The 26020-nt window shown below is 43.0% G+C and overlaps 1 long non-coding RNA gene across 1 annotated transcript; it reads right to left on the bottom strand.

Annotated features, from left to right (window-relative positions):
• Positions 1-1515: 1515 nt before the first annotated feature.
• LOC134041601 (uncharacterized) lies at positions 1516-5896 on the bottom strand. The gene is made up of 3 exons (XR_009933030.1): positions 5785-5896; positions 4177-4306; positions 1516-3714 (listed from the first exon to the last, which is right to left on the bottom strand). It is a non-coding gene; the product is annotated as an uncharacterized LOC134041601 (long non-coding RNA).
• Positions 5897-26020: the final 20124 nt, after the last annotated feature.

Raw genomic sequence — 26020 nt, 5'->3', positions numbered from 1 at the left:
GAAAACTAGCACTGAGAGATAAAAAAAATAATGGGAAGGATTCCACTTATTGATGAATGGAAAAAGATACTTGCCTTTACAAACAAACTGTAGGTTTGCTAATAAATGAAATTGGATATTGAAAGATGAAAGAAGCAACAGGAAAAAAACATAAATTCCATAAGAATTAAAAAGTAAAAGGGAGGGTTATACATTAGAGGGGAATCTTAGGTATCAGGTGTTCTAGGAAGTCTGTACCTCTCAAGTACTTCAGCCAATGGGGAAAGAGAGAGGGAAATGCAGCCGGGAAATTAGGATAAAAAGGGAGGCTGCCTCCTCCAAAAAATTTGAGAGATCCCAGGGGAATGCCCCATGGCCTCTCCCTTTATTCAAATACAGTAAAAGGACTCCTCTTGTCTCCTTTTTGGACATAAACCTCTGGTGTTTGTGGCCTAATTTTCCTGACAGGGGGATGCTGAATCTTCTGTCTGAGGATTTACAATAGTCTCCAGCTGGCAAAGATCAGAGTCTGGGGGAATGCATGGATCCAGCACACCCATTTAACCCTCCTGGAGTCAGGAGCAGCAGAGCAGGCTGATGATCTGCATAACCTCTGTCCTAGAAGCACAGAAACCAGGCAATAACCTGAACATGTGGTGATAAAGGGGAGTTTCTTAAGGCACTCAAAGGTCTGATTTTCAAAGCATCTGCAGAGATCATCTATTAAGCTGTGTGATGATTTTTCAGCCTCTGACAATTGGGAAGTGAAAGAATGGAAGTTGACAGAGTTGCTTTGGGCTTTGTGTTTTGGTTTGGTTGTTTTTGTAGATTCAGTTCTCTCCCTGAGTAACACTTCTACATCCCTGGGAGCCTGTGCAGCAGCACTGCTGGGGGACGTGGTACAGGAAGGCTCCAGGCACTGCCACAGCATTATCAAACAAGCAGCAGCCAACATACCCTTTCCTAACTGCTGACAAAACAGATGAATCACACAAGCATGTTGTACAGTGCCACCCCAATTTGCCCTGAAAGGTGCTTTTCAATTATTTAGATAAGCCTATGATCAAGAATATTTAGTTTTAGAAGTGTATTTTTTTTTGGCCTACATTAGAGTATGGTATTAAATAATGTGCTGCTGTAAACTGTTGAGCCCATTTGTATTACTGTGATGACTTCCCAGAGGTGAAACAGTGAAGCCACAAGGAAAATGCAGGCCTCAGACACCACAGAAGTCAGGCAGAGGGGTACTGAAGAATTGACAGAAAAACAGTAATATAATTTGCTGCTCCTTGTCATGAGCACCTCAGTCAGCTTGTCAGTGTTATAAGTCTGGATTGTTCTTTCATCCCAACAACAAAAGAATGTCACAAGGATTTCCTGAACATAGAAGAGTTCAGATGAAGGGAATTTCTTTAAAAAAATTATAGTACCTTGAAAAGGCTTGGAAATTGAATGGTTCTATCAAAAACACATGCTCTTACTCACACACATACAAATTAAATAAAACAGCTCATGAGTGTTGGGCTTTGGGCAAAAGTTTTAATTTTTTATTATAAAAGCAGTGACATTTAAAATACTGAAAAATGTTTAAATAAAGCATAATTACAAAGACATCAAAAAAGTTTACAAGCAGATACAGAGAAATAAAAGCAGAAGAAATCTGTAGCCTACCAATCTTGTGATCTTGTGAGCTTCTCTTTATGTCTTTTTTTTTTTTTTCTTTTGGATGACAGAGGTTACCTTCAATGCTAAGCAAAGGCCATGGACAACATCCTGACCCCAATGAGGACAATTAATGTTTTCCACTGGCTTCAGAGATAGCAGAACTTTGTTCATTACCCACATGCTCATTAGCACATCTTCTAAGTCCTTGAACTTGCTGTACCTGTTTCCCCCAGCAAGGCCATGTATTTTCTTGTTATTCATCTATTCCAAAGCAGTTACTTTCCTGATAAAAGCTCTTTGGTATGTTCAGTTCATTCATAAACTGCCAATATTTTGCCCACACTGAGACACAAACACCAAGATGTGCAGATCTTAGACAGTGGGCTGCTAAGTGGCATCAGTTAAGATTACCCCTCCCCTGACTGTCTGAGACAACCCTACTGTTCTAAATTTCAGAACACACAGTACAGCTAACTACCCCAAAAATCACTGCACAAGAAAACTGCCCTTCAACATACAGTAGCTAAACTCTAAACACAAATACATTGCTGCAGTTAATTGCTTCTCTGAAGGGTACAGCTAATTTGACAACTATGTAACAGATGAAGGCCATCAGGGAAAAGTGCTGAGCTGCAGGTAAAGCTTAGACAAGCTGAGATCAGGGTCAGGGATGCAACGGCAGAAGCACAGAGCTCTCCTCTGGCTCCATAATGCAAAGAGGAGTGCAGCTCTGGGAGTGTAAAGCCACAGACATCCCTGGTTATTCACTGTCCTAGAGAAAAGAGTTTCACATCAGCCCAAAACCTACAAATGTGCACACATTAACATGCATCAGTAGCCATCCCCCACCATCTCCAAAGGCACAGAATCAAATGCAGATGGAGATTTGAGAAACACTTTCTCATCCTTTGAGGCAGTGCTTCTGGGATGGGTCAGGCACAGTCTCAGGACTGTCTGAAACCTCCCCCTTCCCCAGCTACCACCAAAGCTGCAGCTCCTCTGGGGATAAAGGGCTTCTGCTTTTAGCGGTGTCACTTCAGCACTGTTCATAAACCACAGTATTCTATTGTAACACATACTCTCCTCCTTACTATGAACCTTCTGCCAAGGAGAAATGCACACCCTTCAATAAATACTAAACTGACTTAAAAACTTCATTCACAAATTTAGTTTGTATTAGAATATTCACATGACAAAATGATAAAAAACTTCCAAACATCAGATTAAGAAAAATTATTTTTAAAAGTTACCTCAGTCTAATATAAGTACAAATGCAACATGCTTTGGACATACAGACTTTAAACTTTAGCCCACCATGAAATCCAGGGAGAAAAATGGGTTTAGACCATATTTCCAAACGAGTTAAAAACCTGCTTTAAAAATGTTCCTTGAGGAGCAAACTAGTCTGATGTGGGGTAAAAAGTATATATATGGCAAGGTAAGAGGCAAAAGTCTGACAATAGCAGCTACCAAGGATTTAAAAGAGTTAGGAGGCTGGAGAACGATCCGTGTTATTCTCCCTTTGTTCCTGAACAGTGCTTTCTTCTGTACATTGCTAGCCTGTCGATGAGCACCTCTGCAAAAATGCCAGAGGAGACCAGACTGGCTGGTGGATCCTCCATGGGACCAAGGTACAATCAGTCAGGTACAGCCCGACTATTTCTACAATGGCATAGAACACTACAAGTTGACGAACGACGCTACAGCAAAAAACTGAAAGGACTTAATGCAAACAGTCAAACCCCATTCAACAGCTTTTGATCAAGGGCAGCAGCTTGCAATGAACAGCCACTCTGTTTCAAAACCACCTCCTGTGCACAGCCTGCTCCCTCTCTCTGGTCTCTCACACACTCACACTCTCTGGCTCACTGTTCCTCTTCTCTTCCTCTTGCTGGGAGGTCTCCTGGAGCCTATCCTTGCCTGGGGCTCAGTGGCATGGCAGAAAGCAGAATCCTTGCAGCTCATTGGCATGTCTGCCCCATCGTGTTGGCACTCTGGCAGCTGCACAGCTCCCTCAAGTCTCTTTCTTCAGTTTCTTCCTCTTCCTCCTCTCCTTTTTGCCAGGTACACCTGCCATACAAACAGGGACACTGCACAAACCTTCCACGTGTAATTGCATCCCTGAGAACTGTTGGCTTTTTGCCTGATGAAGAGGATTTAAGGGTTCTTAGATGTGTTTTACAAGGGCTACCTACTTTCAAGGGTAATTCAAAGTCATAGGGAGAACTCACTGTTTTTAGTGGGCTCTGACTCACTCATATTTGCTTCTCTTTCATGTTGAAAAGAGCTGTGCAAAAATTACTGTCACTAAATGCAATAGTAGCTATTTTTTCTGCTCAGTAACTCTGAGAGGAAGAGGAACAGGTATTTGTCACAGAAAAGCCTCCGAGTAATACAAAGCCTCTCAAAGAATTAAAATGTACAGCTAAAGGAGAAGCATTTCACATATTCACTTAAAAATGCATTTGTGAATACTCTTTAGATTACACATGATTCTGAAACTTCATCAGATGTGCAAAAACAATCACTTACCATTATTGGCTGAACTATTAACAATGTCCAAGGATTTTTCGAAGGAAGCACCGACTGCATTGCTGCTATGTTTTGTAGCTCTTAAGTCCCTGAGGCCTTCTTCCATTCTTGTTTGCAAACCTTGCTGGGGCTTAATTGAAACAATATGCTTCACTAAGCATATGAGTTAAACAAAGCATATGCTAGTACAAAATATGAGAGAAAATGTCATCGTTGTGGGGCATTTAAAGAAACTGCAGGACAAATTAATTTTTACATTGTTAGAATAGTTTGCCATGTCATCTACTTACCTCTTATTTATTTGTTTTAGAGGGGATTAAAGTGTTGAAATTGTCTTTCAGTGTTATTTTTCACCTTGCTTTCCCCAGTGAACAGAAGAGCAGCAAGAAATGCTGAGATGAAAGTACTGTCATTGTGTAGTGACACTGAAGAGTAAGATGTGCCCAATGACTACTAGATGATTACAGTCCACAAAAACACTAGAGGTAGCACAAGGAGTGTAATCAGAAACTTTGTGGATCTGGCTTCATAAGTAATTTCATTTTTTATATCCATCTGAAGGCTGAGCTTGCACAGCAGCATTTGGGGCACCAGACACTAGAATTTGGGGCTGACATGTAACACGAGCTTCTTCTGGCCCATCATAAACGTGTCAGAAGAAGCAGTGCTGTCCTGAGCAGTCTGAACAGCACTGTTGAGATTATTCATGAGGTTACACACAAAGCAAAACCAACTAATTGCATGTGCAAGAGAGAGAGTGATATGGCAGCACCCTGGGAACTGATAGGATATCCTAATGATTTGTGGATTGTGGTCAGTGAGGTAGTTAAAACCTTTCCCTTAAAATGGGAGCAGCAGGAGATTTGGGAGCAAAATCGTCTCAAGGATCATGAGAGACCACAGTGGGTGTGAGGGAAGACAAATTATTTAAAAAAAAAAGAAAAGAAAAAAAGCAGCTGTACATGTCCAGACAAACATATTCTATGACAAGTGAATGAAATACAATTTGGACATTTTGGGCATTGCCTCCCACAATTTCTCATTTCACTGAGAACCAGTCACAGGCAAGGACTGGTCCAAAAGCCAGTCAACACTCTCTTCCTTTGCACTTCCCATCCCAAATGAACTGACGTCTCCACATCCTTTCTCTGTTGCACTCTGAGACATTCTTCTCTCAATAAGCTTTTTAGTAGTATAACAGTGGCCTTGTTTTATCTTCACTGACTTTTGGGAACCACCTTTTCAATACTGTTGATATCTCTGTGTGACATTCAGCTACAGATGAAACACAGGCCAATTGTACACTAAATTTGGAGTGCATCTGGTTTTAATCATGGATGAAAAAATGTTTAGGTGGATGCATTCCAACATTCTGTACTGCAAAATCAAAGTGTTTTGAAAATGTTATGGAATACCATGTTGCAAAACTCCGCTGTTCACTGTGCTTGTACCTTCTTTTTATGGGAAGACAGGGAGAAAAGAGAAGAGAAAACCAGAAGACAGAGAGGAAGAAAAGTCTCCCTTAGGTCATCCTAACAGAGAAGAATCCCTTAATCTCTCTCTGCTCATGGAAAACCAAACACTACTCTTGGAATACAAAATACTCACATGCCCCAGTCCAGCTCCACCCCTTGCTTCCATCACTTCCATTTTCTTCTTCTTCTGTTGTGTTTTACTTTCGGGTCCAGAAAGGCAGAAACGAATGCCTGCTTTGCCTTTTGGCAAATCCTGAAAGCATCAGAGATTTTGTAAGAGGGGTCCTGGGAGCAGCTAATTTTGTTTTTTTCAGGGAAATTCATTACCTCCAGGAGTGTGTGCTGACAGTGAACAAGCAGGGCTGTCTATCTGGATAGGGTGCACACCTCAGTTTAACATATCTCCTTGCAAAAAGCTCAGCATGCTCTTCCCACTGCTGCCCGAAGCGAACACTTCCCTGGACTTCTAGAAAGCATTTAAACAGCAAGACTTCTGCTTCTGCTTCTACATCTCCACCCAAGGTACGACTGTATCACTGTCACCAAACCCTCTTATCAGCAAACTTAAATAAATATGTCCTGGCTGCCGGAGATGCTATGAAAGCTGTGTCAGCTCTGGACTTCACACCTCTTTTAAGGCCTGGGTATTTGAGAAGATCAGCAGCAGTAGGGTGCAAACACCCAGGGTTTTCTGCTTAGGACAGCAATACCGAGGGGATGATGAACTCCCAGAACCAGACAGCTTTCCCCAGCCCATCTCACGCTTCCTGTGTGTTCCCAGCTCCAGCTATCTCAGACAGGTCAGGCAGGGACCATGCCAAGCACTTCCTCCCGGCATGAGAAAGCCCCTACAACCAAAGGAACCTGGCTTCAGGGCTGGGCTGGAGACCCCAGCATGGATGAGACTGACCCCAGTTCTCCCAGGCCATCAACAGCACTGCCTCACCTTCTTCTCATCCCTCGCCTGATGCTCCTCATCTCCAGTCCAGTTTCCCCACTCCTCTGTGGGAGCCTTCCAGTCAGAGTCCAGGTCAATCACTGAAGGGTCACCTATTAGAGCAAGCATAGGGATGAGTTATGTTCAAACCCATACTACTTCCCAGCCTCACGAGTAGCACAAATGCTGCAAAAGTACCTGATGTCTTCTTGCTTGCCCATGTGGTATTTGGATGTGCGTGTGTGCATGTCTTAAATGTGTTAAAATATGTACAAATTTATTTTTAAAATGTATTAAGACGTATACATTGACTGCCAATTCACAATTAGTGACAGCACTCTTCAGGACAGAAGAAAAAAATAAAGGGCAGGAAAGCACATACAAAAACAAAAGCACTTCCAGCCTGCACTTCAAGAAAACAAGCTTTACAAAACTAATAGCATAGCTTGTCAAATATTTCATTTTAATTTTATGAAGAAAGATTGAGGCATATCCAGAAACACTGGCAGACACAGCAGGCTCTTCCATTCACTGCAACACACCATCCTCTGGGCAATTATTCATATGGAAGATTGATATTAACAAAGGATTTGTGTATTCATTATTGCTCTTATTGGTGTTTTCTTTCTTACAGAAAATAGAACCAATTACATTCTCAACTTAATCTTTCTTTTCTATTTTCTTTTCTTGAATGTAAGCCAGAAAAGCACCATCCCAGCACTGATTTCCAAACCTCCTTAAGATACAACTCAAATAGGCATGAAATAGGTAACACCTACCCTGCATTAATTCAGATCATTTCATGGGAACTGGGCAAAAAAGTGTTCAAAATCTTTTAGGTTTCTCTATCTTTCAGCATCTGGTACCTTTGAAAATCTGGCTGCAAGCCCTCAGCTGCCTCTCCACAAAGCATTGGCAAACTATCCTCAGTCAAGATGGCAAAACAGACCAGTTTAATTCCTTCACACAAAGTGAATGAGGTGTAAAAAAGCAGATAAATCAGCATAAGATGTTGAAAGGACTACTTGATTATTTTTAAACAATTTGAACATAACAATCTTAACGACTTAAGCAAGAACGACTTTAAAAACACAACATATAATAATAACAACTCTTAGCTGATTACTTCTCTTTAAAAAAAAAATCCCAAGCTGGATGGAAAAACTTCTACTTGAAGCTGGGCCAAAACCAAAAGCATGCTGGGAATGATAAAAGAAAACTGTTTCCAAAAAAGTTGCTCTGACCAGTTTGCTGCCAAATGTTATAAACATGATTATTAATATTGTTCAAGTTTCTCAGTTTAAAATCCATGCTCTCTCTATAGACAATATGTCTTTCCTTCTTCAAAAGGGAAAAGACCTACTAATTCTGAATGCATTCCCCAGTAAAATTCCAGTACAAAATAGAATTCAGTCTCCTGAACTTCAAGGTAGCATTTCTGCTGATGGATGATCTCATGGGTGTGAAAGCAAAACAGACTGTAACTTAAACACATGGAAAGCCACAACTGTTGTTTTCATTTTTTTAACTTCTGATATCTCAAAAAGTGCATTTGTGTATATATTTCTAAACATAAAAATACTTTTGATGGCAAACTGCCTGCAATGGGCTTATGTTAATGCCTCACCCATGTCACATGTGGGCATGAAACTTGTCCAGACAGCGGAGACTCTGTCTCATCTCAGAATTACCCTTCCCAAAGTGTTGTGTCCCAGGAGTGTTTACAATCAACTCAGACTAAAATTAAGGGCAATATAAGTTTCTTTACAATTTGCTGGATTTGATGGGGAAATCGGATTAAAGGTACTTATCCCAAAGCTCTGATTAAATGTACTTATCTCAAAGCTCTGACTTAAAATCTCTCCTGTTGTGTAGTATATTTCCCTTCTACAGTGACATCTCCCACATTGTCTTTAAACTTTGAATATGCTCTAGTATTTTAAAATCTGATTCTCCTTGAGTTATCAGTTCTCTCATAGGCTAAAACTGATCAGTAATTCCTGTGAACATAAACACTAAAAGTGTGTCCCCCTGCTCCCCATGTGGGTTTAGCCCTGACAGAGGTGATACCTCTTTTAGCACCAACACAGACCAACATCTTGGCAATTCCTGCTGTTCATTTTTACAAAAGCAATGCTGTTAAATGTCATTTTCCAGCTAAGTTCTTGCTTGCAACCCACCCCAGTCCTCCAGCAAACTCCACCCAGACAAAGCTGTACTTTTCTGTTGGCAGTAAACATTTGCAGAGTGCATTTCAAGGCCAAGGTGGTTTCCATGTACCCCATGCAATGAAAACACTTTCAGATCCTGAAAGGCACGAAGTTGAAGGTGTCTTCAGAAATCAGGGAGGCTGCCAGCATCTCTGCAGGCAGAAAGTCCATCCCAGCACCAACTACCTGAACAGCCTTGGCCTCCAGTGTCTCTGCTGTGTAAAGAGGAGCAAGCAGATGGGGAGCAGACAGCTGTGCCCTGGGGGGTGTTGGGGAGCAGGCAAACAGGGCCCCACAGCAGCAGGATCTGGTCAAAGGAGACAGCAAGTCCTCTGTGCCTGCTGATAGATAGGGTGGAGTACAGTGCTGTACAGGCTGAACCTAATTATCTGACCTGGAAAATGAAACCGGTAAGTACTGCAACAAAACTCAAGTTTGTGTCACCAAAAAGGGGATTTAAAATTTTCTAATCTGGAGTTGTACACTGGGATTCTAATCTATCAGCATCTCTCTTGGCATGCTGTCCCAAAATATGGGCACCAGAAACCTAAGAGAGGTTCATCTGTCAGGGCAAACCCCTCAGTAAGCTGCATATTGTCCTTGGCACCGAGCTGTTCTGCGGCTGCTGTAGAAAACCCATCCCTTTGCAAAGGGCAGTATACTGTGTTGTGAACACAGCCCTAACACAAATCCTTGCCAAGACATCACTTGTAGACTAAGTGTAATACATTAAGTAGAAATGGGTAGATAATGTCCAGTCTAAAGCCTGAATTTCTGTTTTACAGGTCAATAGCTGGGTGGAATAGTCCCTTATCTGGCACCTTCCTTCAGCATAATTCAATAGAGGCAAAATAGCAAATAAACCCCAGACTGAAGACTTCTTTTAGTGGAAAAAAGCTACTGATTCCCATAAAACAATGGAATTGAAATTGATTTTAACTCTGGAACAGAAGGAAGGTTGGGAATCAGGAGACATAGTGTCAGGAGACACGGGAGTTTTTTTAAGGTTATGGGGAAAATTTGCTTTGGCAATCAAGAAGGATTCATTGGGGGGATGCCAAGACAGATAAAAAGTGACTCTCATGGTCATGAGATGTTGCATTTGCAAAGCAAAATGTGGGTTTTCTGAGATTGCACTGTTGCCAAAGCACAGGTCCGCTGCACTTGGAGGCAGAATGCATGGGATAAAATTAGTATTCCCTTGCCTTGGAACCAGACACAAGTGCTCCAAAACAGCCCAGCTGGCCGCACTGTGTGGGTTACATGTTTTATAACAGCAAAACCAGCCACAGCTTGTGATGCATTCTGTGGGACAGCAAACCTGAAGTACATAAATGCCACCAAAGGGACAGTGGCAGATGTGTGGCACAGGTACACAAAGGGAGTGTTAGGAAACACATGCCAGTAAATTTTCCAAGGCAGAGTCAGGAAGAGTCAAGAACAACCCTGCAGAAGAAGCAAAAAAAGGCACCTGGTGAAAGCAGAGCACTTGCTGGGCACAAAAATGAAGTGAATTATGTCAGGACCCAGAGAGATTCAGCCCCTTTCTTTCTCTTTGTAACAGGAATGAAAAGTATGCAAACACTAAGGAAGAATAGGGAGAAAAGATGATGAACAACGCTTCCCGCTTTGGGGCTCCCTTCCCTCATGGCAGAGTCCTGGCCACCTCAGCCTGCTGGTGGGACTGCTGGGACTGCAGCCATCAGTGCTGACCATGTGGCTTCAACTCCAAGACACTGAATGCCTCCAGCTCACAAAGGCTTAGATTGCTAAGAAATAATTGTTTGAATATGCAGAGACAATGACCGATGACAGAATGAGAATTTCAGAATCAATGAAGTTAGAGGAGATCAATCAGAATGAGAATTTCAGAATCGAGGCCTCTGGAGATTCTAATCCCATGTTGTGGTTCACATAGGGCTCAGCTACAGCAGGTTTCTGAGGAATGCAGCAGAGTTTTGAATATTTTGAAAGGGTGGAGGGTCTGCAACCACTCTGGGCAAACTGTTCTGTTACCTGACCACTCTCACTGTAAAAAAAAGCTTTCACTTACGGATAAGTGGAAATTCACTTCCTTCCCATTTGCCTGTTTCCCACTCTCCGGGCCAGACATAGGCAGTGACCCCATCAAGTGCTCATACACAGCCATGGCTGGATCTTCTCCAGTATATCCCTCACTGTCTTGTACTGGGGAGCCCAGAAACGGACACAGGACTCCAGATATGACAATAATTAAGAATTAACCACCAGCAGCGTGTTTCATTAATGAATGCCAACACAGGAGTGTGTTGTTTGGAAATCAGCCTGATTGAGAGTCTTTTAAACATTCCAAAAGTCATTGCTCAGTTCCCTTTACCACTTATTCTCTTTCTCCCTCTATGTATACATGCTTTCAGTTGTGCCAACACTTAAACCTCAAACCTTTTGTAAGTGAGGGTGTTATTATTGCTGGTACTTCACAAAAAGATAACCTGATGTGGAGCAGGGAGCAGGCCAAGGCAGCTCCACCAGCCAGGACAGAGGCAGGAGTCCAACATCCAGCTTCTTCAGCTGTACCAGCCCAGCACAGAACAAAGAGACTCATTACATGTACTGCTCTGCATTTGATAAAATGACCCCAGCTCATATTTAGGCTATGAATGGCCTTTTTTTTTTTTTTAAGTTCCCAAGCCTGCAAGAGCTAACAGGCCATGTTTAACTGTCTAAGAGCTCATTTTGCCTGCAGCACCGACCTTAATGCCAACCATTACCTCATCTAAATTCAGGGAATACATGTTCCTGATGCACCCCTCCCCTGCATCAATATCAAGGCTGATGATTCAAAGGGAAAAAAAAAAATACCAGGACAAAAAAGCAAGCTGTAAGACACACAGAATCCTCTAAACACTTCTGCTCTGATGCTTGCAGAAGCAAGCTGCTGGATTTGCTCCTATCATTCTACTCTCAGACAAATATGGAACTCCAAAAGCAGAGCTCTGCTTGGCTTTGCAAGGGCAGATCAAGCTCAGAGTGTGCCAAGTCTGACATGTGCTGAATGTAGTGCAAGGGAATGCTGCTGAAGAGCTGCCCACACTGCCTCCCTCCATCCCCCGTGGACACAACGGGTCCAAAGTTGGAAAGGGCCAGGCACCCTTTGCAGCAACGCAGGGGTAAAGAAACACAAAAAAAGAAACACAGTACCAAAGGACTGGAAGGCTCAGGGTTGGGGGTTTTGTTTTTATTATTTTTAAAGCAAACTGTGCTATTTATAAAATCATGGCCAAAATGATGCATCTGCTGCAGAGCTTCAGTTACCACTAGGCAGAGAAGCAAGACAACCACAATCTTTTCTTCTTAATGCATTCCACTCCTCTGGGTTCTCCTGCAGTTAAGCAATCAGAGCAGCTAGAGCACAAAGAGCTTTGCTCAGTCATCAGCCATCATTCCTGCAAGAGCAGGGAAAGGCCTCCCAACAACGGGGCATATATAAATACTTCATTCGATCCTGGCCAAAAGGTCAAGAGAAAAGGTCATCTAATACCCACACTGTTCATGCCAAATTATTCCAGCCATTCAGGACCCATGCTTGTCTTTCTTTGAAAACTAAAAAAACACCCATTACCAGTCACAAAAAGACTGAAATTCTGATTGCCACAGCGCACTGGAGTTGTATTCTGCATCTGGGTTCAGGGTATTTCCAAGGAAATTTAAAGTTCTGGCAAAGGTACACGTAGCTTTAAAAGCACCCTCCTCTCCCATGACTCTCCCCCAGCCACAGCACCGAGCCCGGGCTGCAGCTGCCTGGAAAAGACCCACTCAGCTCCACTTTCCCACACCACCATGGGAGGGAGGGAAACACAATGCTTCACTTATGAAAACCAAACACAGCTTTGAACTCCTCTCACAAATTCAGCAATCTGAGCTGGCTGCCAACACGTGGGGTTTTTTTGAAACCCAGAGCCCATCCCGCTGCCTCTGGCTCAGGAAGTCCCTGACCCACCCTCTGCAGGCTGTGGGGAGGGATCACCCTGTGCTTGCCCTGCTCCTTGTTTATCTGCCTGCAGCTGATAGCAGTGCAACTGCTGGAGAGAGGACAGGAGCCTGCAGACAGCCCCTACAGCTGGTGCTGCTGCCCAGGAGCTCCGATTTCACTTTGCACCAGTATGTAGGCACCAAAACAGACCGTACCTACTGCACTGGTTGTTTTTCTTCTGAGGGAAAACATAAATAAAATGCACTTTCTTGCCCTTCTCAAGGGTTCCACCTGGACAACTGCTACCCTGACTGAGCTCACACCTGCTCAAAACCAAACCCACACAGGATTTCTCCCTTACCAGCAAATGAGCCAGATGGGAAGGGGACCCTGATGTCTGAGACTGAGGGAACGGACTGAAGAGAGTTCCTACATTGGTGCACTTGTTTGTCTACAATAAAAGGGTGAAGAGATGTACCCTGCCCCTGCCACCAATCATCTGCTGGGAGGAAAGTTGAGCTGCCATGCCAACAGCATCTGGAAGGACTGTCCTCAGATGATTTACTCTTCACGTTATCTGCACATAGGAAAGCATCTTCTTTAAAAAATTAAACCAAAAAAAGCCCAAATCCCAAACCTAAAAGATAATCGCATAGGTATATTCACATTATTAAAACCAATTAATCATGCCTCTGTCTGCTTGCTCTGTCACAATGCCTGGATGTTATATAATTGAAGCCACACACTAATCTATGCTTCTCATCACAGTGGATTTATTAACATAGGCTGGACGAGGACACTGCATGCACAAGTTAGAAAACAACTCACTCAGGAATGGCTACATTAATAACATTCAGAAATATAATCTTCTGCCACATCCCTGTTGGGGACCTAAGGAGGGAGAGGCAGTTCCTTCAGAACAAAGGCCACATCCAGAGAATCCAGCTCCAACTCCCACCACCTTCAGTGAGAAGGCTTCTGCTCAAGCTAACAGAAATCCATAATTACCAAATTAATTGGTCCATGAAAGAGCACAGGTAAGAGAGCTGCTAGAGGAAAAAGTTGTTTTGATGATTACTTTCAGTAACTAAAGCAACCAGTAGGACTCACATGCCTCCCTGAATAATTCCCCTTAGCCCCTTTATAAGGTCTATATATAACAGACTAGGTTATTCTTCATATCTTTCATAAATCAGGGGGCTTTTTTCACATCTCTGACTTTTCCTTTCTTCCTTTCATGTGATGAACTCTGAGGTTTATGCCATTGTGCACCAGTTCGACTTTTTGCTGCATAAATTCAGATACTAAAAAATATTTCTCCTTGTTGAGTATTTATACATTAGAAACTGCTTGAATCCACTGAAAAAGTGTTAGAAAATAGATGGTTAAATATGGCAGGTGCTATATTAATTGCCTTATCTGGCCTCAGAAGCTGATTTCAACATTCTGGCTAACATCACACACACTGTTTTGTGCGCAGATATCTATATGTACCTATGCTTGTCTTTAGCATCTCTAACAGATTCAGGACCAAACATTGCATTCATCATCCAGCTAAACTTTCAGTCAAATATGAGTTTCTGGTGGGCAGGGAATGTATGAACCAGGGACACTTGCAATCAATCAGTGAAAAGTGACAGTTGCAAAGATGCAAAGTGAAAGCCAGAAGCCAGGTTTAACTCAATGCAAAATGAGGAGATCCTCCATCCTTCTCAAGGCCATGCATGGAGAGGCTCAAGCAGAAAATCCCTCACTGTGCTGGATGAGAAGCTGCTGGCTAGGCAGCCTCTAACTCAGCCTTTCCAAGCTGCACATTCACTCCCTCCCTTGGTCTGAAATTCCCTGAATTTGTTGGTTATCAGAGCACAACAGAAACCTTCTCTGTGAGTCAACCTAACAGAAAGAATCTGCAAGGGAGGCAATTTTTTTTTTTTATTTATTCCAAGATGAGTACATGAGTTTGGAAAGCACTCAATAAAAGGTTCTGATGTTGCTCCCTAAAACACTGCTGTGTTGGATTGCAGATGCAAGCAAGCTCTGCAAGGGAGAGTGACTAATGAGATATGGCTCTGGGGGAGAAGACCCATGTGTTATCAATGAGAGCCCTTTTCAGCCAAGCAGCTAAGAAAGTGATGAAGAATTCAGATAGAAGTACAACAAGAGGCCACTCACCTAAATCCCTGGAGAGATCTGACAATGTCCCAAAGGTCACAGGACAGGATTTTACATCTGCAATATCCCATGTTCCTGCATTTAAAATGCAAACAAACTTTCAGGTTTGTAACCCAAAATCTGATGTCATGTTCACAGTTTCTACCTCATGCTCCCAAGCTCATTACCGCCCTTCCAAGTTCTCGTCATTCCAAGCCTGCATCCACTGCTGTTACTGGCCAAGCAACAAGCAAGGAGAAATCACCTTTATGGTCAGAGAGAGTCCAGCCCCACCACCATGTACACTTTCTCAGACTTCCAACATGCATGTCACACCAGCATGGCACTTCTCTGGACTTCTGAACTGATGCTCTCTTTATGGACTACTGGTAGAAGTTGCCATCATGTATTGGAATTTGGCCGTTTGAAAACATTAGAGTAAAACTGGTACTAATGTCCTCCCCCATCAATCCTCTACTTTGCAAGAAAAGGACTCCAGCAGAGAAGGCAACTCACATGAGGGCAACCTAAGAGCATTTTCTGAATCATCAGAGTACTGGATTACTGCTACTGAAGGTGAGCAATCATGTGGCCTTATATACCATTCAATTCAGCCACCATACTCAACTTATCACTACAAATGTAGTCAAAATCAAATGCTTTTAATTTAGGAATACCCTGCCTTTTCCTGTTTTGAAATACACAGATATACTCTGCAGCCTAACTCTGACCATGTGTGAGCATCCTCACAAGGCAAGGCTTTGGTTGTAAAGGACACAAATTATACCTGTGGGTAGAAAACAACTTGCACCCAGCAGGTAGTCCACAACACTACACAGGTAGTCCACAAGGAATTCCTGCCATAAGGACCCCTCTTTTCACATTGCTGGGAAGTAAATGACACCTAGGAGGGTCTAAGCAGGGTGGACAACACCGTGTGTGCAGAATGAATGTCAGTGGGGCTACACTCTCCTGAGGACACAGCCATTTGTGAAGCCTCCCCTTGGCAATATTTGAATGTCAACACTCACCTACATTGGAGAAAACATCGTCTTCTGACCTGGAGGGTACTGATTCTTCCCGTAGGGCTCCTGAGCCCTTCAGCACAGTCCCACACTCAGCCTTGGCAAAGAAAGAACCTTTTCCACCACCACTGGTGTCCTCTGTGAGTGGCCACACCGCTCCCTTCTCATCCCCGTCAAAGGCTGGCATCACCGCCGAGCTGCCCAGGGGTGCTCCGCTGGGATCTTCTCGGGAATAAACATTACCACAGGATCATAATTATTTTTAATTGCAAGGAAGAGTTTGTTCAGGAGAGTCAACAGAGCAAAGCCTGATCTAAAGCCATCAGACTATTTCCAACTGAAATTATTTACAGCTATGATGACAGCGAAGCAGAGCTCCTGGGATGGGACACTGAAGTAGCAAACAGGAAGGCCAGTGAGAGAAGGATGGCACCACAGTAGCCTGGGGCATCTCTCCCTGAAGGGGAGGCTCAGGGCCTCCAGAGTCCTGCTGGGGGCCCAGAGCAGTGAAGGGAGAGAAACAGAATAGCTGGCCCTCCAAGAAAAAAGAAAGCAAACCTCTTAGATGTTGGTAGTTCAAGGCTGCTAGAGAAATCAGTGCAGGCATATGAATATTTTTTTAAAATGACAGTTAACTCCAACATTTTTGTTCCAAAGGACTTCTTAAGTATTTTATGACTCCAGCCTTCAGAATAGCAAAGCATTTTCTGGAGCTCTGGTGAGGAGGACACCACTGCTGACATAAACTCCACCTTCACATTCCTTAATGCTGATGCTGCTCTTTCCCTCTTGACAGGGAACAGAAGCCAGCACTCAGCAAGGTTAGGGTTTTTTCCTAGAAGATCAGATCTCACTACTCTGTACATGTCCCATGATCTTGGGGTTCAGCATTCTGCGCAGCCCAGGCTGCAGGATTGCACCAAAGACTTCTGGTGCTTCAAAGGAGACTTGGTGAACTGAGCTCCCTTTCCTAGGTCAGCAAAGCCCTTAACACCTGCATGACCTTAGGGTTAAACCCTGTGGAGCTGGCACCACTGATGACAACAGGTCAACCTACATGAAGAAAGAAATGTGGACCCATTCACTTTGGTGGAAAGAAAGTGGAGACTTCAGCACCTCTAGCCTTTAAGGACCCTTGGTTAAAAATCTAAACTCTTGATATTTAACTCTATATAATCCAAATGATAGATAAAGTGATCCCAACGTGTCTGTATATTTTTCTATCAACATTTCCTGTTCCCTTACCCTTCAATTTTATTACCCTTCAATACAGCATCTGAGAGCACTTTAAGAGCATTATTGCAGACAGTGCAGTAACACATATATCCAGCTACATCTCCCAATCCAGCTACATCTCTCCAGTATCCAAACTGGTATCTTAGCTTCTAAATTACTCTCATATTATAAACCCAAAGGTTTTTTTGATAATTTTATCATAGATAATGAAAATACTTCCAAATGTCTTAATTCCATGACCTGTTTTTGCATAGTGGTTAATACCTATAACACAATTAGCAGAAAGGCATATAGGTGTAAGTATATACGTATATAGGCACAGAAGACACCTTGAAATCCCCAGAGGAAAAATGTGGAGTGAGCACAAAGTGTTGTTTTATTTTATCTCATTAGGATTAGAGTATATTCCTGTTATAATTCTTTAGTGTGGGCAATCCTGGACTAAAAAACCTGTTTGGAACTGAGCAAATTGTGCATATTTTTATACATCCATTATCAGAAAACTTCTGACAAGCCACACAAAAGGAACAAGCCCACATGACACCAAGTCTTTAGCAGATCGATGGTCTAACAGACATCTTCTTTCAAAGTCCTGTGGGTAATGCTGTGTGCTCTGCTGTGTTTTAATGAGAGCATGGAGTAAAAGGCAAGTTCCCAAGTAAAAGCTCCCAAGCTGTTTTTTCTTAAGTAAATACCTTCAGTAAGTGCATGGATTTTGCTGCCAAATGATGAATAGAACAAACAGAAAGATGCTGGGGTGTGGGGAGGGGTAGCAAACTTAACTAGATCAGGTGTGTGAATTGAGCCTGTACATTTACCTTTTTGTTTCAGCCTTTCCTTCCTTAAGTGTCTCTTTTCACGGCTGCTGATCTTGGTCTGCCAGACTCCTACAACACAGAGCAAAGTTCATTTTTAAGCTATCAAAGAACTTTCTTCATTGCCTTTACTGCTTAGGACCAAGGTAAATAGCCATCTGAAAGTGTCTGATGCTGGCTGTAAAAGAGGCATCAGATCTCATGCAGCATGTCCCGTGTGCAGAATGTCCCCTGTGTGAAGCCTTTGCTTCCTCTGCAGAGATGTGTTACATAAGGAATCCCCATCACAGACCTGTCTGTTGTGTCCTGACTCACATAACTGCACATATTCTTCTGTCCTGTGTGTCAGCCTGATGTGACACCCATTCCCTTGGTGGAGAGGTCACAGCAGAGCATCAACCACCTTATATATCTGACAATAGGGAGAAGTGAATGAAAATCTTAACCATTAAATAAGGCTTCTATTTACTGGGTTCCTTTAGCCCTGAACATGCCCTAAGATTGGTTCTGCAGTGTGGACACTCTCTCCCACTCAGCTGGTTTACACACACATTCATTCACATCCATGGGGCCACATCCTGTCTCTGTCCATGCTCTCCATGACACAAAAGGTTAGAGGAGGTGCTGACAAAAATGGTTAATGAAGGAAAAACACAGCCTCTGGAGCTGATCAAGGCACTTCCTTTCTCTGAAGCATCCCCGAAGAACATATGAAACAGTTCAGCTGGCTCATCCATTCAAAAAATTACAGATCCATTTGAAGAAAGCCTCTGCTGCGTCCCCATCTCTCTCAGCAGCCTCACAGACCCCAGGAAGGATTCTGGTCCAGCAGCAGCAAGGGCTTCTCTTGCTCTGACCCCCACACTAATCACATTGTAATCTCTTAAGCCCAGAAAAGCTTAGAATTTGTTGTTTTCAATGTAACCCTTGGTGGGGGGAGGCAGAGAGGGGCTCGTGGGATGCAATGTATTTTCCAGTGAAATTCTAGATGCCTGAGCCTTGCTGGCCTCTGCCAGATTTCTCTGCAGATCTGCTTGCAAACGAAGGTCTTGGCTTTGCTCACCCACGTGCTACAAGTTGGATGTGACTTGCGCCAGCACCTTTACCAGCCTCAGTCATGGGCACAACAATGTGCTGCTCCATGTGTGTATCAGCAGGGAAGAGCACACAGGATTAGCCTGAAGAAGAGCATGAAGAAGTACCCCACTGACCACTGGGCTCTGATCACTTTGGGGATCCTTCCTCACCTGCAGATTTGCCCTCCCTGCGTACGCAGTCGGGACCTGGGAAGTGTGGCAGGAAAGCACATGGCCCCTGTCAGAGACTGAAATGTTATGGTTTATGGCTTAAACATCTTCATGAAGGACTTTTGCCCATTATAGAAAAAGTTCACAATGAAGCTGTACCACCAAAGCCCACCCTGGATGGGCCTCCTGACTGGAAACCTGAACTGTGAGTTAAAACTGCCTAAGGCAACTTGAGTTAAGGAAAATGACACTGTTGTTCTGGAAGAGCATGAAGGAAAAACATCTGGAAGAGCACCCACAGCCCAGCCCAGCACCTCGTTCGAGGTTTATCTGCTGCCAGGCTGGCACAGACCCTGCTCCAAATGGGGAGGAGGAAAGGTTTGGGGTGTGAGGCAGTGAGTGCCCATCCTCTGCTGTGCAGACCAGCTCAGCTGTGGGGCCCCTTCGCCCTGGGAAAGCCACATCCAAGGGACATCCATGTGAGGGACAGCAGAGTAAGTGTCATGGCCCAGGAAAGGTCCCTCCCAAAGGACTCCTCAGATCCTGCACCAGAGCAGTGCAGGAGATGCAAGAGATCCACAGTGTTGCAAGGGACAGAGTCAAACCTGCCCCTCTCAGGGAAGGCACATGGGCATTCCTACCTGCCCAAATGTATATAAAACCATGGGATTCTATACTTTAGGGCAGGGGACCCTCACCACCAAGAAGACCAGATGGAGGGAAGCAACAAGGTGTCATTGGGACCCGTGGAGAGGTGACACATTTCTAATCTTTGTCACTCTCGCTGTCCCCCTACACTTTTTCTATTTTTCTTTTTTTTTTTCTTTTCTCTTTCTTTCTCTTTGCCTCTTTTACTATTAAATAAAATATATTGATTTTTTATATCAACATCTAAGCTCCTTTGAATTACATTTTTTGGGTATATTCAAGTCTTTCAGAGTTCGATCCATTTTATTCCCAGAGAGTTAGTTCTCTTTACTCCTCTGTAATCAAACTAGATCACAACAGCATCTGTCCACGTAGTTACACATAGGAAGGAGCAGATGATAGAAATAACTCTCAAACTGGCACCTTTCCCCACTAACACATAACTCTAGAATAGTAGAGAAGGCCTCCCTTTCGACATATCTCATCCCATGTTATTTTTTGGTAATATGCATCAGATAACAGAAGAATCAGATCTTCTGTTACCTTCTTCCTCTTGCAGTTTGTCTTTTTCCACAGAAAGCAGATCTTTTGGCCCTTCTTTGTCTGAACACTGTGTTTTCCTCTTCTTCTTAGGCTACAGTATAGAGGAGATAGCAGAAAGATAAAACAAATATTTGTTACGTTTCATCTGGAAAAAAAAAAAGAGTCAGGGCAGTAGTTGTGAAATGGAGACAACTCATGATACTCAGAGAATAGGGGGTTGCTGGAATCTTTTACGTGTGTGCAAAAGTCTTCCTGAGCAGATTTTATTGCAAATTCCAAATCTATAAAAGCTATTGCTTTGGACTTACAAGTCTTAACTTATCTGTTATTACATTTTAATTCAGGTACCGGCTCTATAGTAAGGTTTGCATTCATTGTTCCTAAGTTCTAATGTTTCTCCTCTGAAAGAGGAAAGTGCAAAGTATGTAGCCCCTTTAAAATCAGGAATGCTATAATCAGGAGTTAGGACCCTGCCAATGCTTTACAAAAAAACACCCCAGCCCCTCCCCCCCTTCAAACCATGGAACAGCCTAATTTTAGTGAGGGTATCTGTAGTTTGCACTAATCTGAAAGGACACAGGAGTAGCTGAGGCCATTTTCATACAGCTTGATGAAACAATAGCACTAACCTTAAACCATAATTTTTGAATGTTTAAACAGTGGTTCTTGACTTTTCCAAGGTGGGAAACCCCTGCCAGAAGCATAGTTCCCTGCCCAGGCTCAGGGGCTGCTCCTCAATTAGAATCACAGAATCACAGAATTGTTTGGAAGGGACCTTAAAGATCACCCAGTTCCAACCCTCCTGCCATGGGCAGGGACACTTTCCACTAGACCAGGCTGCTCAAAGCCCCATCCAGCCTGGCCTTGAGCACTTTCAGGGATGAGGAAGACACAGCTTGTCTGGGCAACTTGGAACTTGCTGTAAAGACTTGGAAGCTCTTTAAAGCATTAGCCTCTTCCTCCACACCAGTGCAAGTGCTCAGTGCCCCAGGTAAAACCCTTAAACAGACCCAAGGAAATGTCCCTGTCAGAGCTGGAATGGAAATACAGGATATTCCAGCACCCGCTTCTGGGCTTGGATGATGAGAGCATCCCCCTTGTGGTGGCAGTGACAGACACTACAGCATGGCTGTGCCAGAAAATTACACGGTCTTATATTCCTGCATCATCTCTTAAGTGCAGCAGACCAAGGAAGAACAAACCACCTTAAAAAAAGGAACATTCTTAAAACAACTGTCTCTTTTAAGATAATATGTAAACTCTGAAACTCTTGCTGGTACCTTGAGGAGCTTTTTTTCTCTGATGTTGACTGATGTGATAAGATGGCCATTCACTGGAACCTAGGAGATGGACAATAAAAAATGCATTATAATACATATACACACATGTGTGTGTATGTGTAAATAGATATATATAAATATATTTATTTCAATACCTTCCCATAATGCATGGAATAGTCTGAAAGATACAGCTAAGCTAGCCACTGTACAAATCTGGGCTAGTGGCCAGAATTAGTGGCCTTGTTCCAACTGGAGTAATTTATTCCAAATTAATTAGTGTATGCTAAGCCTTTATGAATGTAAATCCAGAAACTCCACAAAGATTTATTCCAAAGCAGACATATTTGTAGTTTATCATAAGATTTGTCTAGGATCAAAGTTGTTTTTCAAATAGGGTGAACCAGGCTTAAAGAAAGAGCAAAGACATGAGAAGGCTTATTTTAATTCTTGTTTACCAGTTGGGGTGGACCTAATGTTCCCTCTCAAGTCTATCTGACCAACTAAAAGAATAGATTTTATGCTACCTAGATCCTGTAAAGGAAACAATAAATGTTTGAGAACTTTTCAAATTATAGTTTGATTAATGTCTCAGCTGTCTCAGAATTCCCTGGCAATTGCCATCCACAGGAATGGGAGGGTGTAAATCTGCAGCTGAGACAGCAAGGGCTGTGTCAGCAAGGGCCACTGCACACTCTGCAGAGCCAGCAGCATCTAAGGCAAAGCTGAAGCTCCCTCCATAGATGCCTCTGTTTTCACCTGATGCACACAGCAGCTCGTTGCTGGATGTTTGGCACTTCTCTGGCTTATCCAGGTTGCTCTCCTTGTGCAGTGCAGCTGCTATCCAGCACTATCCAGGCTTCCTTCAGCCCATCAGACCGGTTGGGCTGCCTGGCTGAACCCACACCTCTCAGAAGGGAGCTTGACTCAAGCTGTCACCCTAATTCCTGATCCATCCTCTGCTCCTCTGCCTGGGGCAAGGGGGTCCCTATCAGGTGAAGGCAGCCCTGCCTGGATCTGATCCCTGTTGAATTCAGGTGCCCAGTCCTCTAGGGGAAGGGAAGCCAGCTGATGCTTCCTCCTGCCTCCTCACAATCCCCACTCTCACAGGTCATCTCTGTCCCTGAGACAGAGTGTCCCTGTGGCAGTGATTAACAGCAGATCAAATCCTGTGGGTGACTGCCCATGTCTCTCCCCAGCAGCCCCAGTGGGGCTGCAGTCATTCAGAATCTTAATGGTCATCTCTTTGATATTTTGGGGATTTTAGAGCTATTTTTCACAAGCCTTAGGAAGGTCTGGTTTGAAGTGTAGGACAGGCACTTGTATGCTGGCAAATGCTTTGTCCCTGGAGGTGTTTGGTTGGAATTCCAGACCAGTTACAAGCCCATGGTGGACATGGGCCCAGCAGGCTGGTGTTCGTCCAAAGTTCCACAATTATTAGGAGAGGAAGCCCCAAATTTTGGACTTTGCACACAGGCAATATTGATTCTGTGTCTTACAGCAAAACATCACAGTAGCAGGAAGCAAAACCCCTGCCTGTTATACCATTAATTCCTCCAGCTTCACATTATAAGCTTAAGCTAAAATCTCCTCCATCTCCCTCCGCTGTCATGTGCAAACAATATAATTGTTTACAATTATGTTATTCTGAACATTAGTAAAATAATTACTTCCCTGTTAAAGCACAGCAACATTTGTTAGTAGCTATCAAGGTTGTCTTGCTTTTTCCCATGGGTGCTCTCTTCTAAGACTCTCGGATTCATTTACTAGAGGCACTCCATAAACCCCACCACGAAGCAAACCATCTTCCATCTCCTGCTCTGCTCAAGGGAAAAATCCTCCTCTACCTGCAGCAGGCAGGGAAGCAGTCTCTCACATAAAATGTGGGATATAAAATACAAAACCAGGGGCATTTTGGTGAAAATTTGAACCATGTGGATATGGCAAATATTTTTATTTTCAATTTTATTTTATTTTTTTATTCTTTCTTTCTCAGCATATGTCCATGCCCATTTAAATGTGTGAAAATACAAATAGATCTTTTCTCAGTGGACAACAATTCCTATGCAATATAGAATCTTTGGGGAGTGACATTATATGAGAGAGAACTTCAGAAAAACTGACTTTTATCAGATGAATGCAAGAAGGGATGACTGGGGGAAGACAAACAACATATAAGTGGAATATTCCTTCCTGATGTCATCAAACCCTGGTGATTTCACAGTTTTTGTAATGAAATCTTCACTGTTTTCTAAAGACTTTGTAAATGGACCTCCCAAGTGAAGGCACTTTGAGCACGACTGCCACCATGGGCACAGAAATTGCAACACCAGCTTAAGATGCAAAGAGGAGGATGCTTTTTTTGCCTTCTTTCAGACACACACAGATAAGAGGATAAGAGACATCCCACCTCCTGTTAGCCTCTCTTTATATCGAGATGCTTCTGCAAGCATGAGGGACTACAGGCAGAGACATGGAAGTGTCAGGATTAAGGACATGAAACTGCCTTCCTTCCCTAGGCTGGCGTAAGCAAGCACAGCCCGAGGCTGTACAGAGCCCTCACACAGGCAAGAAGAACTCCAGAAGGAAAATGTTGAGTGCAACAGAGGATTAAGGAAGATGCAAACTATATTGGCTCCGACAGACCTGTCTCATCTGGTGCAGGATCACGTTCCTGGACCTTCTCTCTGTATAAATGACACTAAGCAAGGAGCTGGAAAATTGCAGCGCTTTGTTTTAGTGCTTTGCTAACCTGACTGCTCCATACTTTTACCAGGCAAGCGCAGCATTTGCTACTTAAATGATATCTCACCTGCTAGACAAACATCTCCCTCTCTCTGCATCACTGACTCGGAGGTTAAATATATACTGCTGACAGTCATTTACTATGTCCCAGGGGTCTTCATGATGACAGAGTGGCTATTCAGCCCTAAGTGCCCACCTGGGACTCCTGAACCTTGTAGCATCGTTCCTAATGAGCAGCTGAGTAAAAAAAAAAAAAAAAAAAAAAAAAACAAACCAAACCTGACCACTGACTGATGCTCAGCAAACATCCCACCACTGTGGTGATGCTCTTCTTTGGAACCTGAAATGTCTCTTGCTTGTCTGCCATCCTTCAGTAATACCAGCAGCTCCCTTCCTTTCATCACCAAGAATTTTTACTGAGTTCTACTTCCTTTCAGTGGAAATGTATTATGTTAGCCTGACCTTTTGTATTAAATTCTGCCCTTATCCAACCCTTTTTCAGGCAGTTAGCTGGCTGTGTGGCTGAGGAACCCCACCCTACCCTATTCTTCCCTTTTGGAGCCCTTAGGGTAAGGGATTAGTCATGCCTCTTTATCATGCCATTTGGCCGCTATGGAAAGGAAAAAGGAATTTTCATCATTTTATTTCATTTAACCTAATGGAATCATTAAAGAGAAGTTAATATTGTCGGGGGTGTTTTTTCCTTAATGAAAAATGTAGTTTTGTACAGGAAAAACACATCTAAATCCACCACATTAAATGACTATATTAAGTCTTAAGTACAATTCCAAATACATCAAATATATGCAGAGAAACAGAATCAGGACTTTCAGTTGAATCAGACTTAGCATATTAATTTCTACTCTCATTCTGTGGAACAATAGAAAGATTATTTTTAGTTCATGGCCATTTGGTTCGTGACCCAATGGAACAGGATTTCCCACCCGCCCCCTGCCTTTTTTTTCCTTTTTTATGTAACCTGAGGTTATATTTCTGATGATTGTTCAGAAACTAGTTATTTCTGATTCTCTTCAGCTAGTGTTTAATTTATTTTATGCTGTTAATATAGTTCTACATAAAGTCACAAAGAAAGGAGGCAAAGTGATACATTTCCAAGTGTTGAAAAATACTGGGTTTAGTATACAAACCTTGCATTCAAAGCCATAAAGCTGTATAACTAGAGACTTACCTTTATGTATTTCAATAGTTTTGTTAACTAGTCATTTTTATAAAACCCAACATCTTTGTAAGGGTCTATCAGATCCGGGCAGCCTGCTGTCACATCTCACTGCCACCAACTGGTTAGAGGATTAATTAAAAATTACGTGAATATCAGCTTCAGGTTCACTAACTGCCCTTTGTCCCTCTTGGGAAAGGTGCTTAAAATTGCCTTCCTTAGGAAGGCATGGAAGGGTTTGCCCAGTAGAGGGATACTAGGACAAAATAAACTCAGTCTATGAAACCCAAAGGGAGCTATTATATGCTTCACACATTGGAAGTCAAGGAATTCATTTAAGAACATTAATAAAGATGCAGAAAATTGTTCTCAGGTACCACTTTCAGAAAACTCAAATTAAGTGGAT

Source organism: Cinclus cinclus, chromosome 3 (assembly GCF_963662255.1).
Source record: "Cinclus cinclus chromosome 3, bCinCin1.1, whole genome shotgun sequence".
Classification (NCBI taxonomy): Eukaryota; Metazoa; Chordata; class Aves; order Passeriformes; family Cinclidae; genus Cinclus; species Cinclus cinclus.
This window is presented reverse-complemented; position numbering and strand designations above follow the sequence as displayed.